This window comes from Phocoena sinus, chromosome 8 (assembly GCF_008692025.1).
Source record: "Phocoena sinus isolate mPhoSin1 chromosome 8, mPhoSin1.pri, whole genome shotgun sequence".
NCBI classification, from domain to species: domain Eukaryota; kingdom Metazoa; phylum Chordata; class Mammalia; order Artiodactyla; family Phocoenidae; genus Phocoena; species Phocoena sinus.
In genome coordinates, this window is record NC_045770.1 from 10,195,002 (window position 1) to 10,214,415 (window position 19,414).

Consider the following 19,414-nt stretch of genomic DNA (forward strand, 5'->3'; position numbering starts at 1 on the left):
GGAAAACAGTATGGAGGCTCCTCAGAAAACTAAAAGTATGATCTAGCAATCCCACTCCTGGGCATATATCCAGACAAAACTGTAATCCAAAAAGATACATGCACCCCTATGTTCATAGCAGTCCTATTCACAATAGCCAAGACATGGAAACAACTTAAATGTCCATCGACAGATGAATGGATAAAGAAGATGTGGTACATATACACAATGGAATACTACTCAGCCATAAAAAAAGAATGAAATAATGCCATTTGCAGCAACATGGATGCAGCTAGAGATTATCATACTAACTGAAGTCAGAAAGAGAAAGACAAATACCATATGATATCACTTATATGTGGAATCTAAAATATGACACAAATGAACCTATCTATGAAACAGAAACAGAATCACAGACATAGAGAACAGACTGGTGGTTGCCAAGGGGGAGGGGGCAGGGGGAGGGATGGAGTGGGAAGGTGGGATTAGCAGATGTAAGCTTTTATATCCAGAATGGATAAACAACAAGGTCCTACTGTATAGCACAGAGAACTGTATCCAATATCCTATGATAAACCATAATGGAAAAGAATGTAAAAACAAAACAATGTATATATATATATATATGTATAACTGAACCACTGCTGTACACCAGTAATTAACACAACATTGTAAATCAACTGTACTTTAATAAGAAAAATAAGAATAGGAGATTTTAAAAAAGATGCTGAAGTTGTATTAGGGTGATGGATTACAAGTAATCTTTTCTAGCAGTTTTTCTTTATTGTTACATTGTTGGTTTAATTTAAAAAGTTAAAGCACAGAATATGAGAAATGCATATAAAATCAATCTTATTTTCTCAAAAAAAAAAAAAAAAAAAGAGGAGTAATCTACACTAGGAAAAAAAAAGAGGTATTTGTGGAGACCAAAATCCAAGCTGGCAAAAGAACTGGACAGTCTTGGAGTCCACTGTGTGAGTGACAACCAGTGTAGTTGAACCTGTGATAGGAAGGGGCAAAAAGAGGCATCAGTAAGGGGCGCAGGGATTCAGAGCAAAGCGGGGTAGCTAGTTTAGACACCTGCTGCCACTCAGGGCTCAATATAAAGCTTGCCCATCCTATCATTACAGACTGTCACCTCCAAGAACACGTACAACCTCCTTACCATGTACCCTGTACCTTCCGTGGCTTCAGTCCTGTCTGCTCTTCAGCTTCAGCCTCAAGCATGCTGTTCCCTGGATCCTGTCTCACACTCCAAACCTTCCTCCTGTGTGTTCCTGTTTCTGCAAGGTCAACCCTACCCTTGGTTACCTGGATGCTTCCTACCTGTGCTTTAACACTCCACATGGAAGTGGAGTGTTCGTCTCCTCTGGAAGCTATCCCTGACTGGTCTGGGCACCCGGAACATCCGGTACGTGGCTGCACCCCAGCGCCTCCTGCATTATATTTAAATGATCTGTCTTGTGCAATAGACTGTGACCTACATGAAGCTGAGACCATTTCTGACATTCTTTGCAGCCCTAATAGATGGCATCGTATTTGGCACAGAGTAGGTGTTAAATAATTTTTTTAAAAAGTGAACTTTATGAAGATGTTAAAGGTCTAGATATGTGGCAGACAGAGTCTCCGGTGACACCCTAGTAATCTCTGCCTGCTGGCATTCACTCTGCCGTATAATCCTCTCCCATAGAGTATAGGTGAGACCCAACAGAATGAGTCTGGCCAGCCCTATTGCTTCTGTCCAACAGAATATGGCGAAGGTGATGGATGTCACTTCTGTGCTTCCACTGTGATACACATATAAGACTCTAAGGGACTCACTGCCCTGCTGGCCTTGAAGAAGCAGCGTGTTGTGAACTGCCTATGGGGAGAGCCACATGTCAGGGAAATGTCAGTGGCCTCTAAGACCAGACAGTGGCCCCGAGCCAACATCCAGCAGAAAACTGGGGCCCTCAGTCCTACACCAAAAGGAAATGAATTCTGCCAGCAACCTGAATGAGGTTGGAGGTGGATCCTAGTTGAGCCGCCAGATAACAACACAGCCCGGTCAACAGCTTAATTGCAACCAGACTCTGAACAAAGAACCCAGCTAAGCCCGGACTCCTGGCCTACAGAGACTGGGAGATAATAAATGCGTGTGTTTTAAGTCACTAAGTTTCTAGTGTGGTGTAATAGAAAACGAATGGATGTCCAGCTTTTCAGGAAAGGGAAAAGAGGCAGGAAAGTAACACCAGTGGAGCATCGGCTGCTCTAAGCTCGTGAGCCCAACCTCAGCATTAGGCAGGCACCTCAGTATTTGATGGAGGAGATGGGAGGCCTCCATCCCAGAACCAACTGAACCTGGCTAGTCTGAGTCCTTCGTCGTGAATACATCCCATCTCATTCCTGCCGCCATTTAAATCTGATTTAGGCTGTTACTTGGCCAAGAGTCATAGGTTGGTACTTAAAGGAGGAGGTAAATGGAGCGGCCAGAACACAGAATCAGAGTCGGACAGAGTGGGGCTGGAATCTGCAGCTGCTTCTGTCAAGATGCGAGACCCCGGGTAGATGGCCTAACCTCCCTGAGCTCAGTCCCCTGGGTAACCGAGGCTGATTTCAGGGCTCTGTTACAGTTATGTGAAATGGCAAGAAGTGGCAAGTTCAAGGTCTATGTTCCCTTCCCAGCCCCACCACCCGCTGCCCTCCCCCACCTTCCCTGGCTCTAAGGTTAAGCCCGCTATGGGGTTCTCCTGGACCGAACAGGTCTTGGCCGAAGCCTGGGAGGTTTACACTGCAGCTGAAATCCCAGGAAATTCCACCCTGCCTGTTCCAACGCGGTGAGGCTGCTGAGAGATCAGGCCAATTTCCTGAAATGACTTACTGCTTCCCCTTTCACGGGCACTTTCTATATCATAAATGGGACTTGACCAAACACGTTGGGAAGCGAGAGCTGTCCTAACTCCCATCCCTCAGACAATCACCCCTTTGCCACATCACCCAGTCCCCTGGGCCTTTGCCCCCAGAGCTCAGGGAATCAGGCGATGTCCCCTCAGATGAGTAGAAAGCACACTGCCACCCTGGGTGGCCTGGGGGCCCTGAGGAAGCATCAAAGAAGAGCCTGTTTTTTTGTTTTTGTTTTTGTTTTTTTTTAATAAATAAGTTCTTGTTTTCCCATTAGACTTCTGAGAGCTTTGAGCCCTTCTGCCTCACAAGCCCTCCTCCCTCAATGCCTTAGGAGGGAAGGAAACAGGAAACAGAATGCAATCACTAACTTTATTTTATGGATAGAGAAATACAGCCCATTTGTCCAGTATCCCACAGCCTGGAATATCTAGATTCATCAGATGTCTACTAATACCCAGGACCACGTCGGGCACCCCTGAGCGTGACTCTGTGTGTGTGTGTGTGTGTGTGTGTGTGTGTGTGTGTGTGTGTGTGTCGGTGATTTCAGATTCTGCTAACAGTGTACGTAGTAAGGTATGATGTTGAGGATGCTCATGGAATATCACGCCTCTGAGATCAATCCTCTCGTGTTACAGATGAAGAACTAAGACCCGCCCAGGCAAATGACAAGCACAGGGAGCCAGGTTTCCTAAGTCTCCAAACTGTGCTCTTGGCATATCGCTAGGCTGTGGCTCTGCCTTTTTTGCTTAGACCGTGCTGCTCGATCTCCTTTTGATCTAGCACCACTTCTTTAGCCCCTGGGCAGGTGCTACTTTGCTCAGAGGCCTTGGGACCCCCTTCTTAGGGAGCAGCGCTAGAGGGGACCCCTTGGTTTGCCTCAGGCCTTTCAGCTGCGACCTTGGCAGGGCAGTCCTCCCGCCCACGGTCCTGCTTCCTTCTTTGACCTCCTCCCCCCAACCCACCGCTGCCCCCGGTCCTACTCCAGCCCTCCACACTGGGGCACTACAGCCTTCGAGAAGAGCTAGAACCGCCCTTGGTGTGAAGGGAGCAGAGTCTGGAGAGCCAGCCGTGCGCCCTTCCCTGAGATGTGGGAATGGATGCTGGAAATGAGCGGGGTGCCGCGGGGAGAGGGCAGGGAAAGGAGGAAGCGTCACGGAACAAGCTTATTTAATCCTCAGGTCACGTCTCTGAGGTGTTTTACAAGATGAGGAAGCTGAGGCTTAGAGAGAGAGGCAGCGGTAGTTACTAGGCTTAGGCTTAAAAACGTGCGAGCTTAAGAATCCAATCCAGTCGCTGGCTCCAGCGAGAGACGTGGTCCTACATTTCAGAGGCACCAAGAGGACCTGACTCAGCTCTAGGTGGCTCTGCGTGACTTTCAAGGCCAAAAGCGCTTAAGAATTTTCCAAGCAGTTTATTTTTACTGCCTCATTCAAATGTCACCCCCAACTGCAGTGGGCGTCGCTCGATGCCTCTCAGGCCACCGCAAGGTAATCGTAGGCGGAAATGCAGGGCTTCATTCCTTCCGTCCTAATTAACTGACCCTCTTCCTTAACCAGCCCCCCGAGTTGCCCAGCAACACCTGTGCTGTGTGTAACCGGGACAGGGGCGCTGCAGTGTTTTTGGATACAAACGATTTCTCAAATTAGCTCCGAACCCCAGGAAACAAGACAAATTAATCAGTAAGAAAACCAAAGCAGATTACAATTAATTACCTACGTTTGGACCAGGTTTCTCTTTAGCCACAAGGTTTACATAAGTGCATTCTGCTCTGTTCTCTTTTTTCTAAATATAAATCCAGTTTTAGAATCCTAGGGCCTTGAGCCTCAGTTGACAAAGGCTAACTTGACTCTGTCCCCAGCTCAATAGAGGATCCTGAGTGAGTCACTTCCCCCTGCCTGCTTCCCCCTGGGTTGATAAGCCTCCCTTCTCGGGGTGGGAGGGAAAGATAAGAGCTGAGGGCATTATTCTGGAGCAGAGAGCATGCCCTGCTCTGCAGAACCATTTTCATTGACACGGGAGGCTCTTCTGAAGCTGGCTGGGCAAAGCCCCTTCGATGGTGGCAGACCATCACTCTGAGTGGTCACATTCTCTAACCCGAGCTACCTCCCCGACCCACAACCTGATCCTCACTTTCCCTTAAAAAAAAAAAAAAAAAAAAAGGTATAAAATGTTCAGGCCCTTTCCACAGAAGGCTACAAGTCAAAAAGTCAACTGCTACCTGAGTCTCTTTTATGGACGAGGTGGGAAATTGCAAAGCTGAGTGGGGCAAGGGGCTGCATGCTCCTTGGGCTCGTGTGTTAAATTGCATTCGCGGCACTCTGAAGCATGAGGTGATGGGGTATTAACTTCATTAAATGTGCTTCAGAGCTCTGGGGCTTCACTGAAACTCCTATTCACCATTGGACTGTGAAGGTGGGGGCTAACTTCTCCATTTCATAGAGCAGGGAACTGCGGCTTCGAGAAGAAAAACAACTTCCCTGAGGTCACAGTGAGTTAGTGCAGAGCCAACTTGGAACCCAGGACTCACAAATCCTTGTCACGTACCCAATCCAGCGCTCCAACCCATGTCTTCTTTCCGCCCCTTTGACTGTCCGTTGTGCATCCCTGGGAAAAGGACTGAGCTGGTGGGACAGCCAGTTCTGGTCCTGGCTCTGTCACTGTGTGACCCTGGGCAAGTCCCTAACCTTCCTGGGATCGTAGAAAATGGAAAGGGCTTAGATGGATCTCAAAGGCCCCTTCCAGTTCTGATAGCCTGTGAGTTATATGTCCTGTGGATTCTCTTCCCTTTCATACACCGGGGGAGTGCGGGGGGGGGGGGGGGGGGGGGGGAGGAAGTTGGGCTGTTTCTTTCCCCTTAGATGACAATGATGGGTCAGAAGAGCCAGGTGTGGGCTGATCATGAAGAGTGGCCTGCAGGGGAGGGAGGGAGGGAGGGAAGGGTCATGGAGAATCCTCAGTGGGAACTGACAACAGATACCAAAGCAGGAGTCATGCTTACAAAGACCAAAAGAAACGGAAAGTGGCCACTTCAACCTGCAGCCCTCTCTACAGGTGACAGCCTCAAGCCCCACTGTGCTTCATCCCAGCCGGAAAGGACCGTATTCTCTCTCTCTAAGTCATTCATGCTCTGTCTACCCCCTTCAGCTGCTCTCCCAGATGCAATACAAGTTGGGTTCCTCCAACTATTGCTCTGTGTTCAGTAGATAAGACACAAAGAGAATGATGCTTCAGGAAAATGAGATGCCATTTTTAGCTTGTCAGGAAGACAATTTCCTTGAGGGGAAGAGAGAAAGCTAAAAGGCCCATCTCCATTTCTGGAGCGGCAGCCACATGCTAGGAGAGCAGCCTCCATTATCCCGAGGAAAAGACTTATTTCGTCCTGTAGTTTGCCTTTCTTAGCAATTGGGTGTAAATTTGGAATTCCCCTTCACTATTGTCCATAAAAATATTCCATCCGAACTGTGCTGCCCAATACGCTCGTCACCAGCCACGTGTAAAAGAAAACTAAAGATTCAGTTCCTCCTCACACTGGCCGCATTTAAGGTGCTGGTGGCTACCATGTCGGCCGCACAGACCTGAATATTCTCATCGCCACAGGGTATTCGAGTGGACAGTGAGATGCACTAGAACATAAACTCCCCAAGAGCAGGGACTCGGCCTTGTTCATTCCCAGATCTCAAGTACCCAGTGAGGTGCCTGACACATACTTGGCACTGCATTTATTGAATTTATTGAATTCACGGCTAGGCAAGTTAGACAGGGCAGAGAACACGGTAGTGCCAGTATAATGATGCTAGTAATTCAAAATTACACCAAGAAACTCTGATTTCCTCTACTGTTCATTCTCTAAGAGGCGTCTGAGCCCCCATTGGTGCTTCCCTAGCCTGGGTACTAAGAGGGATATGAAAAACAACAAGGGAATTCTCTGGTGGTCCAGTGGTTAGGATTTCGGGTTTTCACTGCCAGGGGCCCAGGTTTGATCCCTGGTCAGGGAACTAAGATCCTGCAAGCCATACGGTGTGGCCGGAAAAAAACAAAAACAAACAAACAAAAAAACACCACCACCACCACCAAGAGTAGGTCGGTCAATGTATTGGAAGGAGCAGAGCAGAGGACCGGGAAAGAGAAGACCCAGGCTCCAGTCCATATTTCAATCACAGGGGCAAGTGGAGCCCCTTTGAATCTCTCTTGTAACCTGTAAAACGAGAGTAATAATACTCTCCCCAAGGAGGTGTTTATATGAACCAAGTGGGAGAACATAACAGAATACTTTGGAAGCTCTAAGGAGTTTGCATCATTGACCTTGCCCTCAAGTTGCTTTTGAGTCCCGCTGCCACGATCCTTAAGAATATTTTGCCTTATCCAAAGGCTCTCCCTGCCTTGAGATCATAATACTTCAATCCGTCGTGTACACGTCCAAGGAAAGATTTCTGCTGAGATACCACTATTATCATGTCCTGGTGCTCCAAAGACTAAAATGGCTCCCGACTGCCTGTGAGATCAAGACCAGTCTCCACCTTCTAACACTTGGAAGGATTACGTGCCCCATTTGCTTAGGAAGCTCCTATTTCATGATCGGCAGATAGGCCGTTCCTGAGGTGAGAACCCTTATTCCTGTTACACATGTGCCCCTGCCCCACCTGTGCCTTTGCTTCTCCCACCTCTTCACACTGCATCTGCTCCCTTAGTTCACCCTGTCTGTAACTCCAGCCCCCAAGCCCAGGCGCTCTTAGTGCCTCTCCCGTCTTGTACATGATAAGTTCTCCCGCGCGGGCTTGTCCTGATGGTTCCCTGTGTCTCTGCTCCTTCACTACACGGGTCCACACTCAAAGAAGGGAGGTGTTCTTAGGCAGCGCTTGGTTCCTTAGGGGAACCTAGGGACGGGGATGGCGTGGTTGGCCCTGTAGGCCTGGGTTCCAATAGGGTCAGATAGATAGGGAACAGGGTAAGCCAAGAAGCTTAGCCTTGAAAAGACAGTCCGACCAGCTTTGTACAGGCGGACCGTGCTCTTCCTTCAATGGACTCCATGCTTCAGCGAACACATTGCAAATACCTTATGTTTAGTATGTAATGATAATAAAAATGTCATTTCCCCATGTTGTTATACTTTAGGTTGGTATCATTTCAGCCCAAAGGAACCGAATTTTAGTTAAATGAGGCTTTCCTCCAGAGAGCTGACTCCTTTGGGTTTCAGTAAATGGTCTCACCCTGGATCAAAACGTCTATGACTCCCACTACTCATCTAGAGGCTTCTCACACTGATCTCGGAGGAGGTACAGCAATGACGGATGTGACGTGCAGCCCGGTGACTTTAAGTGGCATTCTAGGGGAAAGCGGAGCCCTGTGATTAGCCAAGATCATCCCGGAAGGTGAGCCCAGGCTTCCAACCCACTGCAGAAGGCCAGGATGTGTGCGGCCCCAGACTGCATCCCCTTTATAGTAAACACCATCTTCCCTGGGGAGAACAGGGTTACAGCCAAGCAGATATTGCTTGTGTGAGGCCTAAGCCAGTGCCAACAGTTGTGGCTGAGTATAAACAGAATGCCCAATTAAAACACCTAATTATAGGGCAGACTAGAACCAGGAGGGGGGCTCTGTTGATGGCCCCGAAGCCAGCCGCCTGCCAGGCTGCCGGCTTCTCCCAAATCAGCCACGACCGGTCTCAGACTGGAGTGAACCTCCAGGTGGACACATGCACTGGAGGGCTGGGAGGGCAGAGGGGAGCCCTCCAAGAGGGGAGAAGGCACGCCTCGTTGCTTCTAAGCTCCTAGGGCTGTGGGAGCGTTCTCCCGAGGAGCATCCAGGCAGCTTTCTGGAAGACTATAGGGGGAGATGCCCCTTAGCAGAGGAGAGTCGGGATTTCACTTTTTGGGGACCCAGTTACCTCATCTAAGGAAAGGGATACCTCATTCACAGGATAACTATGAAATAAATGTAGCCAAGTGTAACTTAAAAGCCCTTTGCTCTTGGCGGAGCACTGCAGTAGACCATGCGCTTTCCCAAAAAGCCGGAGGCAGGGACGTGCTCTGAACAGCAGCGGCCCAAAACCTGGGTGCAAAACAGAGTTCTTCCTGCTGACCTGCAGGCGTTCATCCCTCCTGCCAGGCACCAAAATACTGACGGTCACCCAACTCCACCTCAGTCATCACACTGTCGGTGCTTAATATACCGTTTCCAGCGATACTGATGATAAAATAAGTTTCTACAATGTCTTTCCTCCTAGGATTTCAAAGCATGGTTCACAGGTGTCTATGACTCCAACCTTCCTAAGAGGTTGATAACAGGGGTGAACATTTGATTCTTACTGGTGGAGAATGAGGGCTCTGTGTTCCAGTAACTTGCCCCCAGTTCCCCTAGGATGACAGAGGAAGAGCTTGGACTAGGACCTCGAAATGCAAGCATCAAGGTCATCATCTTGAAGCCCGCTAGGTTAAGCCTTCAAAGCACTGCTAGAAGTGGACACTACCAAGTGGAACTGAGGCAGAGTCTAGGTTTCAGTTTTTCTGGGGTCATTTCCCTAGCCTCCTTTGGGGAGAAGCCTTCTTCTGTTTCTTTTACATAATAAAAGGATAGGATGTGGCCCCTCACCTCAGGGAGGGTGATACTGTTAGTCAAGTGTTCTTAGCTCACACAGCACTGGCTGAGAGGAGGTCTCTGTAGCTTCGGGGGTTTAGGTCAAAAGCACACCACCACATTATGTGGGTGTAACTAAGGGTATATTGTGTCCTCAAGGGGAGAAAACACCCCCCTCCTCCCAACCAGCCTGAGCAATATGCCAGAACAGGGGTCCTGCTACTGAACCCCATCAGCAATGGGCATCGGTGTTGGCAAGCCTGTTCCCTTAGTAGCCCAGACGTTCTTTGACGGAGGGATGGGAGTTGCGCTAATAAACACACTGAATACGGGGTCAGAGGATCCGGCTTCGAGCTGGGCTCTGCTATCTATTAACTGCGATTTAGGGAAGACTTCTCTGGGCATTGGCATCTCATCTGTAAAACTGGAACGATAACGATTAACTTCACAAAGCTATTGTTAGAGGTAAAGGACAGTGTAGCCTAGTGGTCAAACCCATGGCCTCCAGAGACAGAGCTGGATGTGGATCCTGTTGCACCACCCACTAGTTATAGGACTCTCGGGTAATATACCGAATATAGCGAACCCCTAGTTTTCTCATCTGACACTAGAGAAGGGCAATCATACTTAGAGTGTTGTTTGGAGGTTTTCATTGACATGGTGCCTGGTGCACAGTGAGCTCTCAATAAACTCTGCGAGTTAGTATTACAGATAAAAGATGTAACGCACAACGCATGTGCAATCGATTATTTTCTAGGCTTTGGGCAAGTGTTGTCAGTATATGCAGTGCTTTGCATATAATAAACGCATAATAAGGTATCTGCTCCATGTAATTATGGCATCCGTAGAGCAGCAGCTTCACTCTGGAATTCAGCTCAGAGATTAGTATCATTTGCAATAACGACCTTCCAGGCTGCCAACCCTACAAAGTGGACCAACTAAAGATAGGCAGTGTGATTCAGCTGCCTCTCAGGGGAGGGTTTCTGGTGACAGCGAAAGCCACAAGAGATTCGACCTGAGTAATTTCTATGTGTCAGCAGAAGGCTCTTCCTCTCCCAGGGAAGAGAAACCTAGTGCCATGTGTAGTTTGGGGCACGCACTGTGCAGGGATCACTCTGGGACCTGGAGACCGCACAGCTGTCCCGGGTTGTCTCGGCAGCAAAGACTTTCTCCGTGTAAGAGCAGCCAAAGCTGAGGGCTCTCCCCACCCGCTTCCTCCCACGTGCTCCGTCCCTCACTGACAGCCAAGAGACTTGTGAGGTGGCAAATCAGTATTAAGCGCTGGTGTGCACAAGTGGCCCAGGGAATACGACAGGGTGCGGGGCTGCTGTTCCCCGCCTAACTGCCCTCAACCGCCAACTTGCAGGGTGGGAGCCCAGAGTTGCCCACGCAGTTTTTTCAGTCTGATGAATTTCATCACTTTCCGTCCACTGTGGGAGAGCCCTCTACCTTCCCTTAGCTGCGACAACTTGTTTCTTCAAGCACAAGGGAGGTATTCTTCTGCCCTGCGGGATCCGGGGAATAACTGCACAGACACCCGTTTCCCAGTTCCTGTTAATGGCTAACAGTCAGTGCTTATCACGCGCCACTCCCTGTACTAAGCTCTTTACCTGCATCGGGTCATTCAATCCTCCCAACAGCTAGGTCATCATTATGCCATCTAATCACAGCAATCAGCTCAGGATCACCATCCCCCAGTTAGATAATCGAGGAAACTAAGGCTTAAAGATGCTAAGGAGGTTGCCCAAGGCCCTAGGAGGATCTCCAATTGTAGAGTCAGGAATTGTTTTTCCCTGGCCACGCTGCAAGGCATGCGGGATCCTGGTTCCCCAACCAGGGATCCAACGCTTGCCCCCTGCAGTGAAAGCACGGGGTCTCAACCACTGGACCGCCAGGGAAGTCCCTAGAGTCAGGATTTGCACACAGGCAGTCTGCCTGCCTCGCTCTCCACTCCTGGGCTATAAAGCCCAAGCTTTGGCAGACTCCCTTCATTCTTTCCAGATTGAGTAGCTCTAATATTTTCATTGCGTCTCTATAAAGAAAACTTTCCAACCCCTTAATCACCCCAGTGCCCATCTCTGGAGCTTCTCCAGCCATTAAGAGGTTTTTACCTCTTAATGTGCAAGAGCCAGAACTACCCAACATCACTCCAGGTACTGACCCTGTAGTTTACAAATAACTTAACAATGTTATCTCATTTCGTTCTCGCAGCAGTCCCAGTGGGGACATGGGCAGGTCAGACAATTGTCCAAGGTCACGGAGCCATGGCTCAGCCCAGGACCCACGCCTCCCGTGCTCTTTCCCCCCTCCCGTCTAGCGTTGCTTCTGGGTGTCGGTCTCAGCCTTGTTCCCACAGGACACCCTGTATGTTTGGCGAGAGTATGACATTTCCCAAGTCTTACTGGCTGATGTCACCAGGCCAACCCCACTTCCTAGGTCATTGTGGGTCCATTCATTCATTCTATTCTCCACGCAAAAGCTCCTGTTGGGTGATTTCAGAGGTTCTCCTGGCTCCTGGTTTCGCCTTCCCTTCTCCTCCCCAGTTCCCAGTCCATCCTCCACTGAGGCCAGAATAACCTTCCTAAAATACTAACCTGGATCATGCCACTGTCTTACTTAAGACCCTTCAGAGCCACATCCCTGGCCACAGCCCGTGGTGGCTCCCGTCATCCTGGCTGCCTCTCCTGCAGTTACCCTCCCCCCACCATGTTGTCCCTCCCTGTACCCCGCCCCCCGCCCTGCCCCAAGAAGCCTTGGCTTCAGCCACAGGAGCCCTGCAGTTGCCCCCAATACCCTGAAGCTCTCTCTGCTGAAGTCTTGCCCACTCTGCTTTTTCCAGCGGGATTACCTGCACCTCCTCTCTTTTCTGTCTAACGAACTCAGAGGATGACTGTAAATCTAAGCCAAGATTTCATGTCCCTCGAGTGCAATCCTACTAGAACTTCCTTTCTGAATCACACATCTCCCCTCACGGCCCCTCCCACACTTCACTTCTCCACATCCGCCACTGGACTGGAAACTCCTTGAAACAAGGCTCCCTATCTGTTTAACTTTGTGCCTTCCAGGTATGGCGCACGGTGAATCCTTGGAATGTGCATTAAATAAGGGAGGAATGAATGAATGAACCCTCCCTTGCCCACCCCGACCCCAGCAGAGCGGCTGTCTTCTGAGGTCTCTCAGCACTTCAGAATATCTTTCTATGAGCACTGCTAGCCTCTATTTCTGTTTCCTTGTATGTCTGTCTCTACTTCCTTCCATGTCTGTTTTCACCACTACATTGGACATATATTCTTCCTCCTCAGACTCTGAGATATTTCAAGGGTAGGAGGTGCATTTCTGAGCACAAAGCCCAGCACATAGTAGGAGCTTAATTAACTGAGTGAATGGAGCGACTCCCAGGTCCTCGCTCTTTCCTGCCAATGCTAATCACGGAGGAGCACCATCTCATACCTCAGGTAACTTCTACCTAAGCGCAGTGGCTTGCTTTGCTCACACCCAAGCCAGGTCTACTTGTCTGCCAGCTCACATCTTGGGGCACGGCTCCTCACTACCCAAACAGCTCTGAGTCCTCCACAAATGTGTGAGTTTTACTCTGAACTTCCTTTTCTGGATCATTTATAAAAATGTGAAAGAAGCCCAGACTCAGCAAGAACCATGGTTAAAACTCCGTCTCTTTTTTTTTTTTTTTTTTTTTTTTTTTGCGGTATGCGGGCCTCTCACTGTTGTGACCTCTCCCGTTGCGGAGCACAGGCTCTGGACGCGCAGGCCCAGCGGCCATGGCTCACGGGCCCAGCCACTCCGCGGCATGCGGGATCTTCCCAGACCGGGGCACGAACCCGTGTCCCCTGCATCAGCAGGCGGACTCTCAACCATTGCGCCACCAGGGAAGTCCCAAAACTCCATCTCTTGCATGACCCTTGGGTCTTGGTTTGCACTCCTCATCCTGGGCTGACATCTCTTTAGTGTCTATTTTTCATTACATAAAGGTTGGTGAGAAAATATTCATCTAACCACCTGTCTGCCCACCCATCCATCCATGCATCCATCCCACTTGTGTTGAACATCTGAGAAGGACCAGGCCTTGTGCCAGACTCTGGGAAATTCACTGATAGACAAAACAGAGTTCCTGGCCTCAAGGGGGTCAGTTGGGGCAGAAGACAAACAGAGAACAAATAATCATAATGCCCTGTGATACACATGCTCCTGAGATCATTTAAAGCATGCAGGTGGGGAGACTTCCCTGGTGGCGCAGTGGCTAAGAATCCACCTGCCAATGCAGGGGACACAGGTTCAATCCCTGGTCCGGGAAGATCCCACATGCCACAGAGCATCTAAGCCCGTGCGCCACAACTACTGAGTCTGTGCTCTAGAGCCCGTGAGCCACAACTACTGAGCCACATGCCACAACTACTGAAGCCCGTGCGCCTAGAGCCCATGCTCTGCAACAAGAGAAGCCACCGCAATGAGAAACCCACACACCGCAACGAAGAGTAACCCCTGCTTGCTGCAACTAGAGAAAGCCCGCGTGCAGCAACGAAGACCCGACGTAGCCAAAAATAAATAAAATTAAAGAATCTCACCAAGACGGTGAGATTAACTCTGCTGACAGAGTGGGCAGGATTTGAGTGGAGTCTTGATGGATGAGAGGACTTCTGCCATCCAGACAAGAGAGAAGGAACAGCAGGTGTGGTGTGGGAAGGAGGGAAGGTACTAGAAGCTCTAAGGAGGCCAAAATTGGGGTGGAGGAGGGGCATGGCAGGAAAGAGAAACCTTGTCTGTTTATCTTTTCTCACTAGGGGAGAAGTTTTGTTTCCAAAAGACCGTGGGTCAATTATATTATCTTAGTAAATGAAGAAAAGCATGCTGATTCTGGCTTTTGCTCTGCAGAACTCGGCAAGCCACAGCCTCCTCTAAAAAGCCAAGGAAAGAGCTTTAAAATGAATCCATTCTTTCATCCAACACTACCAGCACCTACCATATTTAACATTTGTATTCGTGGGATGGCAATCGTCTCCCCCCAATGTCTATAAGCTACCTGAGAGCAGAGATTTTGTTATGATCTGCGTTGAATCCCAAGAGCCTCCAGCAATCCCTGGTACATAGTAAACACCCCATAAATATTCGCTTAATGAATTCACTGGACTCCTGCTACCTGCCAGCAACTGAATTAGGTCCTGGAGATAAAGGCATGGACTAGACACATTGCCTGCCCTTTAAGCAAGGTCAATTACATGAGCTAGCTCCTTAGAAAGCCATTTTTGGGTTGGTAAGAAATCATTTCTGTTTTAAAGCTTGAAAAATAAAAAAGACCTTTCTACAAGCTGTGAGGTGACCTTTGGGAGTTAACGGGAAGGGTCTCGGCCACCTGCCCCTGCATGCTTGCAGACACTAATTTTACAGCGCCCCTCCCTTCTGTCGCTGGGGCAGACAGGTGTGCTGGGAGCGCGACAGCGCCTAGCAGACCCCTCCCCACAGGTGTCCGGGCACTGGCAAGCCCTGGGCCTCAGCTGCCTTTTCGAGGCCGTGCGGTACACTCGTGCTCACACACACACGTGCTCACACTCACAACGCATGCCCATACAGCCACACAATCACACGGTCACATACGATCACACTCTCACACAACACATGCTCGAACAGACACAGGATCACATACAACACACACTCCCTCACACACATACACCCACTCACACAACACAGCTCCCATATCCACACAGCACACATACCCAGTTCTCTTACACGTGTACACACACACACACAGCCTGAGCCGTTAAAGCGACAGCACTCACATTTGCCATCTCTTGGTGGTTTCAAAACAGGAAGCCTGAGCGCGGAGGGGAGGTGTGGGTGAGGCGAGCGCTGTGTGAAGGACCCAGGTGCGCGGGCTGCATTCAAAAGGGACGCCTTGCGGGTGCCCGTCCCCTTCACAGGCGCGAGGCCGGGGCTTAGCCAAGACCCTAAGCAGCACCAGCCCTGGCGCCCGGCTGCGGACCGTTCGGCCGGCCAGGGCGGCGACGATGCAGTCACCCAGATCATCTGGCATCTCCCCCTCGGCCAGGGGTTTTCTGTGAGGAAGGGAACACCCTCTGCCTTCCTGCCTGCAGACGTGGAGCACCCTCTCTTTTGGAAGCCACCTCTTCCCGGAGTCCTCTGGGACTAATTCCTGTAAGCCGTTCTACCTCACCCCTTAGGTCCTCTGCTACCTACTCGGCCGGGCTCCTTTCCAAGGGAAATATTCAGTTTTGTGACCTGTCCCCGCCCCTCCCCTCTCCCCCACTCCAAGATGAAATAGACCAGGGACCTGTTTTCTAAGATGAACTCCTTGCAGCACCTTGTATTTCACAGTTTTTCGTTCTCTTTTTTTTTTTTTTTTTGGCCATTTTATGAGCACACGCAGGATCTTAGTTCCCTGACCAGGGATCGACCCTGTGCCCCCTGCAGTGGAAGCAGGGAGTCTTAACCACTGGACCGCCAGGGAAGTCCCTACAGTTTTTCATAACCAGCATCTCCTTCAGTCTTCAAGATGGCTTCATGAAGTGGTGAATACTATACCCATTTTACAGATGAGGAAGCTGAGAGCAAAGAGATAAGTCACTTGTCCTGGGGGCCCAGCAGCAGCCTTTCTGATCTCAATGCTCCATTTTCAGGAATGTCACTACTCCACCTGTCACCCTGGCTCTGAACACAGGTATGTCTGAGATGGACAGTGTGTTAGAACAGCCAGAGCAACGCCTGATGGTGAGCAGGGAGAGAAGAGGAAGGAGAGGAGTGAAGCTCTGTCACAGGTTGGCAAACATCATGCCCCACCTTTGGCCCTGAAGGCCCTCCCTCCCCCCCCCCCTTTTCCATACACATAACAAACCACACGCATAGAAATAGATTCTAGCTGGCTTGGTGCCAGGAGCTTGGATAGGTCCATGTATAGACTTCAATTGCCTGAGGCAGTTGGGACTGATTTCCACAATTTACAGAGCAAGATGGAGGGGAAGCCTTAGCGAGATGACATTTCTGGGGATGAATGACATTTCTGGAACTTCGCTTTCTTTCTCTCTCTGAGAGGAGTGATTAAAAACCGTTTTTCCTTCAGCAATGACCCTGCAAAGGAAATTGGCTTCAGTGCTTTGAAGCTTAGAGGGAGGCCGCACACACAGCCCTTTGAGCTGTATTCCTGCCAAAGGATGCTCCGGAGGGTAGAGCAGGGTGCCAGCAGCAGGCTGTCCTCCCAAACCAGCCTAAGAGACTCAGATCGAGTGATGATAGCGTGTGTGTGGCTAGAAGGAGACAAGAGGGGACGAAAACCGTGACCCGGCTGGATTTTTCCACGAGGCTAGCAGTTCTGTCAGACTGTGCCCTGTTTCACAGTCCCCTGCATTGTAGGTTTCATATATTTAACAGCCGGGGCCTATAAAATGGGACATCAGATGTCACAGGAAAAGGATGGGTCAGGCTCAGGGGAAGCCCTGGAATTTCCTTCCTGGAGATCTCCAGGACTGAAATGAGAGACGCCCATGCTGGGAGAATGTATTGCTCTTCCCTCCTGTCTGGACCACTGTCCAAACCTCTCTTTCTCCAAGTCCCACCCTTTTCTTAAAAGCCTCTCCTGACCCTTCCAGGCATTCACGCTCCCTGAGGTCAGAGACTCTGACCAACGGAGTCTCACCGACAAGTGAGAAAGCGGATGATGCCTGAGATGACCTTGGATGGTACCCAACTCCGGCGTCTGCTGTCCCTGGGCTGTTTTGTGGGGAGTGGGGAGGGGTTTCTCAGGGCTGTACTCCACTGTCAGACAGACCGCAGAGGTTAAATTCCAGCTTGTGTGGGTGGTGGATGCAGCCCGGGTTCCAGGAGAGACCTGGTAGGAGGAGGAGAGGAGGGCCATCCGGGGAGCTGGACTTTGCTCAAGGCTGGTTTCGTTGGTCAGCAGAAGGATCTGGGACGCAGAACCCACGGGAGGGAAACGGGGCTGCTCGCTCCCAGAGAGGCTCTGAAGCAGCCTGGCCACCCAAGTCCAGCAAGTTCACATTCGTGGGGCCCGGAAGTCATGAGGGCCTCGTGGGAAGGAAGGGGAGTGGCTGGGCTCCTTGCTAGGGGTTTGTGTTCCCCAAGCAGAGACCCTCGGGCCTCAGGATCCAAAGAGGTCAGCACTCTTCCCCGGAGACCGGCAAAGACTGTAAATCTGGAATACTAGATTCCTAATGCAGCTCCTGCCAAGCGGGAAGCTGAGTAACCACTACATGGACTGACTTAGACCTTAAAGTGAGGGACCTGAAATGAAGCAACTAGGATCTGGAGTTGTGCTCCTTCAGCTGAATTCTGTCACGAGCCCAGATGTTCATTTATTTACTCATTTATTTACAACCAACACAAGTGCGCTATTTCTGTGGTTGATTCATATTTTTACTTGTTTGGGTTTAGTTTTGCTTTTTGAAACACTTCGTGAATATACTGGTAGTAGGTTCAAATCGGTAATTCTTAATATTCACTGTTGGGGGTGGGAGGAAACCCAGAACATGGAAGTGTTCTATGAACTGAAAGTAAATTGAACAGATATTTTTTTCTGGGCAAGTTCCTATAGAAATCTGAATTGCATTACAATGTTAGTGCTTACGAGAGCTGGAGGTTAAAGCCAATCTACATTCCTTAATTTTTCACGGAAAATAAATTTTTCAAGTGAAAAGAGTGAATAACTTAGAAGTACTTTTACATTATTGGGGTTTACTTTGATGACTGAAAGTGAATTTATGTATCAGTAAGCATTTTTCAAGTAAGTAATAATCAAAATCCCTAAGAACAGTTGGTTTTTAAGTAGATTTCCTACACTAATCCTCTTGTCTCATTTATACAATTATTATCTCCCACTAAAGCAGGACTTCTGCTAAAAAAAAAAAAAGTGTCAGGCTTCCCTGGTGGCGGAGTGGTTAAGAATCCGCCTGCCAATGCAGGGGACATGGGTTCGAGCCCTGGTCCGGGAAGACCCCACATGCTGCGGAGCAACTAAGCCCGTGCGCCACAACTACTGACCCTGCACTCTAGAGCCTGAGAGCCACAACTACTGAGCCCACGTGCTGCAACTACTGAAGCCCGTGCGCCTAGAGCCCGTGCTCTACAACAAGAGAAGCCCCCGCAATGAGAAGCCCGCGCACCACAACAAAGAGTAGCCCCTTCTCGCCGTAACTAGAGAAAGCCCGCGTGCAGCAACGAAGACCCAACACAGCCAAAAATAAATAAATAAAATAAAATAAATTTTAAAAATGAGATGCCTTAAAAAATAAATTAAAAAGTGTCTAAATAATGAGTCCTATTTCACTTTAAAAGTAATATAGGGCTTCCCTGGTGGCGCAGTGGTTGAGAGTCCGCCTGCCGATGCAGGGGACACGGGTTCGTGCCCTGGTCTGGGAAGATCCCACATGCTGCAGAGCGGCTGGGCCCGTGAGCCATGGCCGCTGAGCCTGCGCGTCTGGAGCCTGTGCTCCGCAACAGGAGAGGCCACAGCAGTGAGAGGCCCGCGTACCACAAAAAAAAAAAAAAAAAAAAAAAAAAAAAAGTAATATAATTACACTTTTATAAGAAATAAACATGCAAAGATATATCTACCAGCCCCATCTTAGTGTTCAGTCCCTCGAAGCTGGTCTCCATCCACCCTTCTTCCCTCCGCCCATCCCCTCGGCCCTCGTCCTCTGTACCATGGCCCGCACCCAGCTCGTGCAGTGGTGGTTCACAGCATCCACAGACTCTGGAGTGGAACAGCTTATGTTCAATCACAGCTGTGTCACTGTGTGACCATGGGCAATTTACTCAACCTCTCTGAGATCAGTTGCCTCCTGTGTAAAATGGAAATACTCATAGGACCTGCCTCATACGGTTCTGTGAATCAGGTGAAATAAAACACAAGGCACTTAGCACCTTACGTGGCATATACTGAGCTCTCAGTGAACATTGGCTGGCAATGTTCTGGGACATTGAATACGTCAGTTCTGGG

General features: G+C 49.6%; 1 protein-coding gene and 1 long non-coding RNA gene across 4 annotated transcripts in view; one reads left to right on the top strand and one right to left on the bottom strand.

Annotated features, from left to right (window-relative positions):
• Nucleotides 1-19,414, bottom strand: part of UBASH3B (ubiquitin associated and SH3 domain containing B) — a 148,167-nt gene that overhangs the window by 53,382 nt on the left and 75,371 nt on the right. The window lies entirely within an intron of this gene.
• On the top strand, nucleotides 15,103-18,374 carry LOC116758600. The gene is made up of 3 exons (XR_004351194.1): nucleotides 15,103-15,600; nucleotides 16,083-16,220; nucleotides 17,049-18,374. It is a non-coding gene; the product is annotated as an uncharacterized LOC116758600 (long non-coding RNA).